This window comes from Vicugna pacos, chromosome 19 (assembly GCF_048564905.1).
Source record: "Vicugna pacos chromosome 19, VicPac4, whole genome shotgun sequence".
In the NCBI taxonomy this organism is placed as follows: domain Eukaryota; kingdom Metazoa; phylum Chordata; class Mammalia; order Artiodactyla; family Camelidae; genus Vicugna; species Vicugna pacos.
In genome coordinates, this window is record NC_133005.1 from 27,075,659 (window position 1) to 27,089,049 (window position 13,391).

The following is a 13,391-nucleotide window of genomic DNA, read 5'->3' on the forward strand; positions in this document are numbered from 1 at the left end:
GACCCTGTGGGGAGTGCGTGTGGTGGTCGAGACCAGGGCTGCCTTTTACTGAGTGCTCACTATGTGCCAGGCAGCATCTTCAACTGTAACAGTAGCTTTACATACACTGGCCTTCTCGTGGAATCTTGCAGCATCCGTATAAAGGAAGTACTATAGGATCCCCATTTCACCAGTGAGGAAAACAGGCCCAGAGAAGTTAGGGAACTTTCTAACAGTCACACTGCAACTGAGCCACGTGCTTGGACTAACCCAGGCCAGCCTGACTCCAGAGCCCAAGGTCTTACTCTTTGCATCAGGGGAGGTGAACTCGAATGTTGACAGGGGTCAGGCAGGCCCGTGGCTGAGGGCCCGGAAGTACGTCTCTGCTCCCCAGCTCTGGCCCAGAGCAGCCAATTCAAGGCAGCCTTTTCAAAGCTTCCAGTTTTTCAAGAGAAGCCGGAAATCTGGATTTTTACATGAAACTTTTCTATTTTTAAGTGTTGGCAACAAATTTGGATTTTAAAAAAAACACTGTGCAAGCCAACCAAAAGCACATTTGCAAGCCCGTGGATTGCAACTTTTCTGCTTTACTCTACTCCTGTGTGGCTGGAGGACAGTGTTCTAATCCACAGGGGTCTCTGCCCGTCCCTTGGTGGGAGAACTGATGTTGTTAGACCCGAACAAGGCCCAGACCCCACCCTCATTCATTCTAGAATGTGCCTCAAAGGCAAGGCACCAGGAGTAGGGCGGCGTGGGGGTTGTGTGGGAGCCAAGAGAGCAGATGGAGACTTACTATTCAGTTTTACAGGTGAGGACAAGTAAATGGTCGACAGCCCCGTAACTCAGGGGAAGAGCCTCTGGAACTAGATCTGGCTTCTTCTGAGCCACAGGTGTGGTGCTCTTGTCACGGGATCATCCAGCTGATGGCCATTAGGCTGGAAAGGAAACACCTAGATTCTGGAAAGCAGAGACTCCCAGCCTTGCCCATGGTGGGAATACTAGGAAAGTCACTGAATCTTTCTGGGATGCAGATTCCTCATCTGTAAAATGGGGGTGGTAACCACCTCTCAGAAAAAGAGTGAAGAGCAAATGAAGTACAGACGTGGAAGAGTCTGGCACACGGTAAGTCTCCCCCCTCCCCCCCCCCGCCGTCTGTCCAGGACTCAACCAAGAACCAGGAAGGCAGGGGGATGGCCTCGCTCATGCCCTTTACTCTTGGTACAGTCCTTCCTGCCTTCACTGAGACTCTTCATTCTTATTTGGTCCACACTGAACCCGGGCTTGGTCGTCTGTCAGAATCGATTAGACAGGAGGTGGTGGGGAGCCGGCTGGGCAGCAGGGCTGTGTCACAGTGAAGAGCTGGACTCAGTGGCCTCTGGGGGCAAGGTGAGGCAGGGCCACAGCGCATGATTCCTCAGAAAGGGCGCAGGGGTTCCTTAGGGGGGCATTCAAAGGGGCTTCAAGCCCATGGACTCACAGGACGCCAACACCGGCCAGAGGTGGGGCATCCTAGTGATTCTGTGATCCAGGCAGGGTGTGCCCCCGCACACATGCTGCTGCTCCAGTCCCTCACCCCAGGGGAACATGACGCCTTTCCCTTCCCAATGTGATGCCCCAGGCACCCTCAGCCAATGCAGGAAGCTGGCATATGAGGGGAGAGCTGCTTGTCTTTCCTGATCCAGCTGAAGTGCCCTCATCTTAGAGCAGTGTGGAGACAGGCCCAGAGAGGGCAGAGGTTTTGTTCAAGATCACCCAGCACGTTCACAACAGGGTGAATATCCCAGCTGTCCTGTGTGCAGTCTGGTGCATGGGTTCTGGGGGACAAGAAGGCTCAGCAGGACAGGTGTCCTACCACCTCATCTACCTGCCCCAGTCTCAAGAGCTGCATTCTCACCTGCATTCCCCACCAAGAAACCACAGCCCTGCAGTGTCGGGAGTCTTGACCCTGACATAATCTTTGGATGAGTCCTTTAGCGTCTCTGGGGCTCAGTTTTCTCCTCTGTCACAGAGGTGACTGGCTCTGCCCCAGGCTTCTGTGAAGCCTCAGCGCCTAGTCCCTGAAGGGTAGGGGGCTGCGTGCTCCTCATCTCCCGGGGCAAGGCACTGAGCTGAAGATGCTCACAGCCCCACTGGGTGCTGTGTCTGGAGTCAGGACCTGTCACACCGGAGCAGTCTGTCCCCTCCTGTCTGGGCCTGGGGGCAGGAGTGGGACTGCGCCTGCTTCATCTCTGGGTCACCAGCCCTCAGCCCTGGGCCTGACACAGAGGAGGAGAATGAGTGAATGAATGGGTGGATGGATGAATAATATCCTAACAGCAGTGCTCGTCCAGCCCCGTCTGCGTGCCAAGCTCCCTGCACATGTCATCGCTCATCCTGGTGGCTGCCTTGTGCTGTGGAGGGAGCCACACCCCCTCCCCGTCATCTGTTCACTATGTGCACACACGCTTCTCTCCCAGTTGCCATTTCCAGACCTCCCCAGAATCCATGGCTGTTCTTGAGACCCTGAGCCAGGCCTGGCCAAGGCAGCCACCTCCAAACTTCTCTCAGGCATTAGTGGCTACCCCTCACATCCTTGGTCTAGTAGGACCAGGGACTCTCATCTCCCCAGTCATTAAATCAGCTCCTAGCAGAATGACCAGACCTTGGCCTCCCCACATCTGCTCAGCTGGGAGTGTCTTTGAGGATTCTTAACCTTTCACCTGGCCTCAAAAACAGCCTTTCAGTCTCCACATGGCTTTGTACTGACTTCCCTCCACCTCAGCAGGAATGATCAAGGTTGAGCCTCATGGGCCTCAGAGGGCAGGGCTGAGAGCAAATGAGGTGAAGCTATGGGAGGCAGATCTAAAACCTCAGTATGAGGAAGAACTTACAATTAAAGCTGCCCAGAATGGAATAAGCACTTTGGGAGTAGTGAGTTCCCTGTTTCTAGAGGTATGCAAGTACCTTAATGAGGTTAACAGAGACATCCACCAGGAGAGTAGCTTTACTAGGCAGTTGTGGAGTTTCCTTCCAGTTCTTATACCACAGATGTCCTTTTTTTCTAGGACTTTCTCCTCAAACCACCCCCTAAGACAGACACAAGCCATAGCAGACCCAGTTCAGGGCAGAGGAAGGGGGAGTGCAGAGGCTGAAGGAGAGTTGTTTGTGAACACACAGCTGGGCTCAGGACCGGGGATCCCGGAACCCAGCTGCCTTTTTGCAGAGGCTTCACTGATCCTCCCTGGATCAAGGCCAAGGCTGATACAAGACCCTAATCTGGCCTAATATGTTCCCATGATGGTGCTGGGTGGTGGGTCCAGCCACCAGGAGGGTGTGGGAGCCAGGGAAAGCAATGGGTGTGGGGATTAGGGGCTCTTGGTTCAGATTGGCCAAATGTAGGGATACATGGGGGACAGGCAGCTTTTATAGGGGCCCAAGGCCATGGACCTCTGAAGGTCTGTATGCCCAACCCTACTTGAGGATGGGAGGGAGCATGCCCTGGCACTCAGCACCTACTCCCCTCTCACATGCTCCACAGAGCTCACACTTTCTGTCTCTCTCACCTGCTCTGCTCCAGGACAGACACAGCAGCACCCACATCCAAACCACTCACACACATTAGATGCGCACTCACGTCGTGCACAGGGACACCCACACAGAGACACACCCTCCTGGAGCCACGCAGACACGAATGCTGGCCCAACCCTCTGTGAAGCCCCTGCTCAGCCGCCCTGTCTTGGGAAGGTGGGCACGCTGAGTCCCAGGTGTGCTGGGTCCTTGTACTGGAAGCCTGATTGGGTGGAAACCATTTCCTATCTCTCCCTGCAACTGACTCTCCCCATCTAGGGCCAGCAGGGCTGGGGTCAGCAGGAGGGTGGCAGAGCAATTCAGCAGGCTCTCAAGTCAGCTAATCTGGGTTCAGGTTTTAGCTCTACCACCTTCTAGCTCTGTGACATTGGCAAGTCATTAGACCTCTCTGGGCCTCAGCTTACTCATCTGGAAAGTGGGTATATAGTACCTCTTAGCTCCAATAATCTCTGTAGCCCCTGGGCCTGGCACATAGTGCGTGTAGAGTATATGGAGACCATTCTGCTGGCTCAGGGCCAGTCATCAAACAGCCACCCATTCCTTGCAGCCCAGTGTGCAGTGTGGGCCCCATATTCATGAACTATTATTTCCACGCCTACTTCAGGAGGCTACCTCTGATCTGAACCCACATGTGTCAATTGCAGGGGCAAGATTGCAATTGTCTGTGCCTAGGCTGGTGAAAACAGCTCCCAACCCCCTGGTGAAGGCCAGACTCAGCCTGGGGGGCTGGGCTAGGATGTCCCCAGAAGGACTGTTTGATATTGAACAGTGAGCAGCCCCTCAGCTAGAACCTGAACTAGAATCTTAGCAATTTAAAACCATGGACTGCAACATCCAGAGGCTTTGCTAGCATATTTTAGACTCTCAAGGATCTCAAAGCACAAATCTCAGAATCTTGGAGCTATAAAGAGGTTTTGGAGATATCTAGGCCAGCTGCCTTGCTCCTGGGATGGAATCCCAGAAACATGGAGCCTCAAAGAGGGAGGAGAAGGTCAAGTTTATTCTTGTTCAATTTGACAGAAGCAAAAACTGAGTCCCAGAGAGGGTAAGCAACTGGTGCAAAGTTGCACAGCAAGTTAGTGGAAGCGTTGAGACCAGAACCCTGGTCCCAGCCTCACAGGTTTAGACTTGGCCCATCATTGGAGGCCTGGAGGAGATGGGGGAAGGCAGAGGAGGAAACATTTGGACCACAGCAAGGATTTTCCAGAGACTGTTTTTGAAAAATCAAACCAAAAAGAAAAATGGGAAAGGGTGCTGGCTTCCCTTTATTTTCTGCCTTGTCTTCCTCTGGGCTTTCATTCTCTGCAGCTCTCAGCCGGCCCCCAGCTCTGCTCACAAGCTGCTTCCAACCACCCACGGGCTTCCCAAAACGGTCTCTGCAAGCTAATTCCAGAGGGTGAATGACAGAGAGCAGGGCTGGGGGGTGGGGTGGGGGGGCGGGGCGGGCGGTGTGCTTCCTTAGCTAGAGCAGGCGCAGAGCTGGCTACCCATCCCTCTCCCCACCCTCCTGCCCCAGCTTCAGCCCCTGCCCACCCTGGAGGGGCATATGGATGGGGTCCAGCCCCTACCTCTCACTGCCTCCTCACTGCCTGACCTCTCAGAATTAGGCTATTTATTTTTCCTTCTTAAAAAATTATTTTTTAAAACTATGTACGTAATAATACATATTTATCATAAAGTAATCAGGAAAGTGTAAGGAAGAAAATTAAGATAACCTGTAATCAACTTCCCTAAATGAAACAACTATTAACATCTAAACATATATCCTTCCAGACTTTGGATCAAGCACATACTATAGAAAGTAGGGCTGATTCAGTACATAATGTTCTAAAACTTGTTTTTTCCTTCTGATCATATATTCACAAACATCTGTCCTACTCAACTGTTGCACCTCTAAACATGATTTTTAGTGGCTGCATAGCATCCTGCACAGAACTACACCGCACTTCACTCAACCAATCCCTACTGCTGAAAATTTTAGCTTATGTCTGTTTCCCCAGGAGAAACAACGAATCATTGATTCTTGTAGTTAAATCTTTGTGCTTATCCTAATTATTTCCTTAGGACAACTTTCTGGAATTGGAATGACTGGTCAAAGGGTTTACACTTTTCTTTTAAAAGAGAAAGGCAAAATTATAACTCTATTCTCTGTTTCCACAGTGAACATATAATAAAGAAAAATTAGAAAATACAGGTAAGGAAAAGTCTCCTTAAATTCCCCTGATTCTTACCACCACGCCGTGAATAAGAATTTTGCTGTAAAACACTAGACTTTTCCAAATATGCACATGTATGCACGTGTGTATGTGCATATATAATAATGGAATTCCACTGTACATGCTGTTTTGTAAAATTTTGACTATTTGCTCATATCAGTAAATTTACAGTCACAGCATCACCTTTATCAGCCACATAGTGTTTCGCTGTGTGTATGTACCTGGGCAAAGCCACGCTCCTATTGTCGGGGAGCAGATTTCTGCTTTTGCTCACGAATGAACAGTTCTGTAATGAACATGCTTTGTTTCTCATCGTGGACTTGCTGGATCAAGGGCTTTTTGTCCTTAATATTGCATCATTTCTGACCATAAGTCTAAACACCAAGCTGGGACAGAGGCTCCACCATGCTCTGCTGTTGGCTACAGGGAAGGCCTTGCAATCTGTAGAACCAGGCAGGAAGGTTGTTCTCTGTCTCCTGCTCTCCAGGCTCGTTGCTTGAATAGGGCCTTTGCCCAGGAAAGCTCATTTTTGCTTCCGTCAGGAAGCTAGGCCCAAAACTAGGCTCACAGGAGCCCTGAGCTCACCATCCAGTTGCTGCTCGCTCTCCCCAGCCCTCTTCCTGAATGCCCTGGGCAGGTCACATGTCCTCTCTACAGCTCCCCACTCGCCTGAGACAGTGGAGAATAAGTGTGACATGTCACCATTGTTCTAAGGAGAGGAAAGATGCAGCCAGGACCCTGCCAGTTGGCAATTGGTGCTTAGAGACTCTAGGGCGGGTGTGAGCCGCTGGCCTTGCAGGACATGGGGGCCCTGGCTGCAGGCTTGAGAGGTGTATAAAGGGGGCTGAGCTCTACCAGAAGCTGAAGGTCAATCTGGGCAGAGGAGAGAATGGGGGCGGCCAACGCAGAAGGGAGGTGACACTGCGTAGCTGAGATGCTCAGAGCAGGAAGGGCCAGGAGGCAGCACTGTGCAATGGGGTAGAACAAGCCAAGAGAGCTGAGGGGCCTCTGCCCAGAGCTTCTGGGTACCAGCCATCTCCATCCAATACCGTATGCTCCGTAAAGGCAGCAGCTTTGTCTGTCTGGCCCCCTTGCATTTCTAGTGCCTAGAATAAGTGCTTGCAATGCAGTAGCTGCTCATTAAATCTTTGCTGAATGAATGAACAAGATTTCCCGGAGAAGAGGCACTACTATGATGGAGTGGTGTCATCTCAGACATGTGGTGCAGTTAAGAGAGAGGCTGGGGCCAGCTTGCCTGGTCCATTCCTACCTGTGTGACATTGGATGAGTCAGTGCACACCCCTGAGCTTTGCTTTCCTCACCTATAAAAGAGAAATGTCATAGTGCCTTCCTCCCATTTGTGGGGCCACTGCACAGTTCTGGGGATATCTAGCTGCTATTATGTTATTACCTGAGGGCACCCACAAGTGTTGGGCCCTGGGTCTGGCCAAACATGGTGGTTCTCGTCCCACACCCAGTCTCTGGATGCTGCCAGGGGCTTGAGAGGGTGCTGCCGGTTTGGCCAGGCCCTCCCCTTCACCCCAAGTCAGGAAAGAGACCCTGGTGACACCTGTTCCTAGCCCCAGCTGCTATTCTTGGTCCCTCCCCATATCGCTCATCGCCAGGCATTTTCCCTCCTAAACTCTCTCTGTTTCCATAGGAACGGGGTAGGGGGAGGTGGAGATGGGGGGAGGGTCCTCCCCCACGGAAGGGAACTTCATTTGGGGCTGTTTGGGATCGGCTGGCAGCGCCTGGCGGAGATTCTCTCACTGCCCCTCTCCCCCATTTCTAGACCCCTCCCTGAACAGCGTGTTCCTCCGCCCGTGATTTTTAATGCATTTATCCTGGTGCTTAATTTATCCCGCATTGTGATCAAATTTAGCCGAGAGCGCTCTGCGCGCGCCGGCCAGCCTGCATATTCATGAGCCGGTTCATTCATGCCACCAGAGAGGATGCCAGGTGCAAGTCGCTTTGGGCAGCGGCCTGGGTCCATGGATCCCACCCACGACAAGGGTGATCCAGGGTCAGGTATCAAGGGCCCAGGCTGGAGCCCGGCAGGTGTGGGGAGACCCTGGGCACAGGCTCTGGAGCCAAACTGGCTTTAACTCCTCTGTGGTTGCTAATGAAGTGGCTTCACCTCCCAGTTTACTCACCTGTAAAAGGGGCCAATCATGGTACTGCCCTGGGTCACTGGAAGGACTGAAAGAGAAAATACACGTAAATGATCACTGGGGTCGGGTGAGATGGGGTAGGAGCCAGTGCGAGTGATCAACACATTCCAACATCATTATGGTCCCAGCTGAGCAGCGGTTCATCTGGACTGGCTTACCAGAGAGAAATAAGGCAGCAGGGTGGTGCCTAGGTCTGTTCTGTGGGGGAAGGATGTGGGCAGGAGGTATTTTTCCCCAGCCTGTGCCTGCTGAGTGAGCTCCCTTTGAGTGAGCATTGTGAGGCCAGGTCCCAGGAAGGCAGGAGAAGCCCAAGGAAGCCATCCAGCCTCTGAAGAAGGGCCTCAGGGATCACTTGGTTGTGTGAGCCCTTCTAGGGGCCAGTGGGTCCTTAGGGAGGCTGGGGCTCTGGAAGGAGGCTGAGCTCTTGGCTCAGGTTCTTCAAGCCTGTGGAAATTTCTATGTAGATTTATTCTGTTCACTATGCATTTTGCCAGTTTATTGATGCCAACCTGTACTGGGTGCTGGAGACACGCTTGTCCTCAAGGATATCTCACTGCATAAGGGAAGTGAGCTCAGGGTAAGGAATAGTCAGGGCCTTCAGGTGAAGCCAGATCAACTCCTATGGAAGTTCAGAAGAGGAGTGGAAGATGTCATCCCAGCTGAGGCATCAGGGAAGGCTTCCTGCAGGAGGCAGCATTTAGGTTGAAACTTGTAAAGCGAGAGGGTGGAATAGTAGGACATTTGGTTTCTAAGGGACAGCAAAGGCCTGGTGGTGGGAACTCAGCTTGGGAGATGTTGGTCAGATGGAGGCTGGGAGAACCGTGAGCCCCAGGCAGAAGAGTCCTGGCTTACTTCGGTTCTCCCCTGTGGCCAGGCGGCAGAAGGGGCTCACTTCTGTCCCTCACATGCATGTGTGCACTCAGGGGTCACGTTCCAGCTTGCAGGAGAAAAGATGAGATCTCCTGCCCTTACTCTCCTGATTATCTATAATTAAATCAGCAGAGCCACAGAGCCATGTTGTCATTAGCGGGCTGGTGAGGGCAAACAGTGATTTCTCTGTGAACCTAGAGCCCTGCCAGGTGGCTGCACAGGCAGCCATCAGGGGTGAGGGGCAGGCACGGGAGGCCACAGCTTCAGCGAGGAGTAAGAAAACCGGCAGTTTACACTTGGCCGTTTATAGATTGTTCTCATCACTACCTTGGTTAATCATGACAATGCCACAAGATGGATACTATTATTTGCTCCCATTTTACAGGTAGAGAAACTGAGGTGCAGACAGCAAAAGAGTGAGACAGCCTGGTTAAGTACAAGGGTTTTGGAATCAAAATCTTGGATTCAGACTTCCCAGGTGTGCCTCTTGCCAGCTGTTTGGTCTCAGGCAGATTGCTTACCCTCTCTGTTCCTCAGTTTCTTCATCCGTATATTGAGGACAAAACACTATCACTTCAAAGTAGTACCATTGTAAGGACTCAATGAAACCACGCAAAGAATTTAGCATGGTGTTTGGCGCTTTAGCAAGTGCTCATCAAATGCTGCTACTTACTATCACAATTTGTCTATTTGCTTGTTTCTGGTCCATCCTTCTCACTAGAATGTGGGCTCCGTGAGGACAGGGACTATGTCCTTCTTGTTCATTTATGTGACCCCAGCAATTGTCAGTTGGTAGGCAAATTATTCGTGTCCGAGGCAGCATTTGGTGGGCTGCAAAATGCTAAATAAATGTTAGATACTATTTTCTCCATGTTCTGCTTTGCTCTAAAAAGGATTCAAGGAGACAAGTATTATTATTGTTATCTTTGTTATCATCACTGTCATGTCCCAAGTCTTCTATTCAGAGCTGGTCCTTCCTGAAATGGGTTTGGGAAACATCTAGAAAAATGCAAGGCATCTCGATCCACAGGTGGCTGCCAAGAGGTAAGGGAGCAGGTTGGAGGAGATACCTGGGGACAGTTACAGGAACTTCTGGGCTACCCAGCAAGCCACAGCCTGGAAAAGCCCCTTCCTCTTGTCATCCGGGGGACTTTGGACTTGCAGAGAGATCAGAGGGGCTGGAGCCTGCAGCCTGCTTAGAGCAGACTGGATCTGAGGGAATCTGCCTTTGGTGAATCAGAGGGTACTTGAGGATGGTTATTATCTCTGTCCTGTGGAGCAGTGGTTTCCAATCTCTCCACTGCAATCTGAGGTTTGTTACACAAATAACTGTTAAAGTCCTACATTCTCCAGATGATTTACTGTAAGTTTGATCAGTTTGGGTGGATTCAAAGTTATCTCTGACTTTGAATCTCCCCAACCCCGAGCCTCCACATATACCTCAGGCTGTGAGTCACTGATGTCTGTTAACAGTCACTCACCTGTGACACAAATGCGGGTATGAACATGGCTTTGTGGCAGCGGCTGGTGTGCTCTGCCCACATTCCTGGAGGTACCTGCTCATGGCCTCTCTGCCTCTGTGCCCGAAGGTTCTCTGCTGTGGGAGCACACTCAGCCAAAAGTGCCAGGGGCTAATGCCTCAGGAGCCAACTTCAACCAAGGGAGTGGGCGGGATAGAGAAAGACTTCCTGGCCCATCAAGGGCACATTTGCCTACAGTGGTATCTCGAGTATAAGGTCCGTTGTTAGCGTCTCTCCCTGTCCTGGCTCATTTCCCTCATTGCAACTAAACTGTTGTACCCCAGTTCTCATCCAGGATCTGCACTGGGGGAACCCAGCCTAAGACACCCTCCAAAATTGTTTGTGCTTTTCTGAACTACAGAAGTGTTTGAGAGATGTCAAGGGCTTGTGGTGACAAAACTGTGGAGGCCTGCGGCTCTCAGTGGGGACGTGTTGGTCAGTAGGTGGTTCTGGTAAAGAGAAGGAGATGGTAAACAGAAAGTCAGGAGCCAAGAGCTCTGTATTGTTTCAGCTTCACCTCAAACCCCCATCAGGAGCCCAGTGAAGATCCTGAACCACGTGCTGAACCAGGGAGGCACTTGCTTTTGGTAATAACAAACTAAGCACCTACTATATGCTGGGGCTACAAAAGGACAAGAAAGGTGAATAAGAGCCAGTCCTTGCCCCTGGGAACGTCAGCGTCAGCTGGGGAAGAGATGTCAGTGTGTGGATTGAGGGTAGAGAGGAGCTGAGAAGACTTGAGAGAGGACTCCGAGAAATTCATCCATTGACTTAAGATATATTTATTGAGCACTTAGGGTATACAAGGCACTGTGTTAGGTCTTGTGGATGGAAGAGAGACAGATTACAGCTGTACTCCACTCAGAAGGGAGGAAAGGTAACTGACATTTATTGAGCTCCTACTGTGTGCCCAGCACTGAGTAGAGTGCCTTCCAAACTTCATCTCATTTCTTCTCACAACAAACCCATGCAGAGGTAGCTATTCTTATCCCCACTACGCAGAAAAGGCTCAGAAAGATGATGTAACTTATCAGACCACACGGCTGGGAAGTGGCAGGGCTGGGATTCAACCTAGATCTGTCGGATTCCTAGACCCCAATACTATTTTTTCCCCTCAAATCAGACCATGGTTTTTGTCTTAAATACCCACTGAGTGAACCAGTTTTTAAAAGAACAAAACCTGGAAGCAAACCAGGCCAGGCTCAGACGGAGCCAGAACACGCTTTTGCTGGGGTCAACTTCTTGCTCCAAAGCCCTGTCTCATCAACAGGGGCCCCAGCCTGGTCCTGACCCCTGTCTGTAGGGAATCCAGGACACCTGGAAGCTGACCTCATTCCACGAAGAGTCAGGGAAAGAGAGCTTGGCAGAGGCCCACTCCCCATGCCCACTGGGCCTCAAGTGTGACTGACACAGGATTCAGGCCAGCACAGGGCTCAGACCCTCGCCCTCACCTCCCCAAGTGTAGTCAAGGCAAAGCCTGGCTGGTGAGGGGAGGATTTTCCAGTTACGGTAGATCAAACCACTCTATGACTTGGAGGCACAAACTGTCCATTTTAATATGCTCACAAATTCTGTAGGCCAAGAATATGGACAGGGCACAGTGGGGCTTCACAATGTCAGAGGCCTCCTGTGGGAAGACTCAGTAGCTAGGGCTGACTTGTCAGCTGGAGGCTGGAATCATCTGGAATACCTTCACTCACAGGTCTGGCAGTTGATGCTGGCTGTCAGCTGGGACCTCAGTGGGGCTGTCAGCCAGAACAATTCCATGTGGCCTTTCCATGGCCCTCGCCCTGGACTAGATCGGGCTGACTCACAGCATGGCTTCTGGATTCTAAGAGCAAGGATCCCAAAAGGGCCAGGTGGAAATTGTAGCACCTTTTATGACCTAACCCTGGAAATCACATAGCCTTGCATCACTTCCGCAATAATCACAAGCCCATCCAATTTCAAGGGAAAGGAACAAAGCCCCTCCCTCTCGGTGGGACAGCATGGGGAATGAGAGGTGTTATTGTGGCCATCTCTGTTACATAAACATAATTTGCTACTGCAGGCAGTAGGTTCATGCCAGCTGTCAAAACTATTAGACAGGTTTGAGTGAGTGGCTGCCCTGGGTGGAGATGGAGCAGCATTGTGAGTGCTAGAATGGGGGGTGGTCTGAGTGGGTCAGAGAACAAGTAGCTTGGATTGAGGTTGACCTCTGAGGTCTAGGTGACAAGGCTGGAGGTAACAAGTCAGGGCTTGATCTGGCACAGAGGAAGAGAGATTATTTTATTTGTCTATCTGCCACCCCTCCATCAGTCCACCCATCCTCTCACCCTTTCATCCAACCATCGTCCATTCTTTTATCCTTTTATCTAGTCACTCTTCTATCCATCTGTCCCTTCATTTATTCAAGAGCACATTTATATCATATGCACATTTAACTTACATAAATTCAACCATATTTTTAGCAAAACGGAGAAGGAAAACTAATTTGAAAAGCACGATTGACTCTACCTGCCGATCCACTCGGTGTGTGCCCCAGAGGGCAGGTGAGCTGAGCCACAGCACTTTCCAGATCATTATACAGGAACGTGTTACTAAAGAGTTTGGTAAAAGCAAAGCCACAAATACCACAGTGAGGGGTGATTTATTGGATCCCATGGGGCAATTTTAACTTCATATTTCATCTTTCACACTGACTTTACTACTGTATGTATGGGATAGGACCCACCTGTCTGTGATGGGCTGGTCCCTGGTGGCACAGGTATGGTAAAACCTGGTCCCTGGCCTCAGTATGCTCACAGTCTATGGCAAGTGCAATGGGACAGGCACATGAACATACCATCCCAGTGCAATATGAAAAATACCATGACTTTATTCAAATATAAGTCTGTATAAAATTGGAGAAGCATCAAGGGGCAAATGACCGCTGGTGGTGGGATAGGAAGAAGCCTCGGGGGGGGGGGCTTGGTAAGTGTATGACATTTGAGCAAAATCTTAAAGGATGAGCTTAAATTTTCAAGCTACTCAAGAGGGAGAAGGGCCTGCCGGTGGAGGGAACAGCATATTATTCAGAGATACTCAAG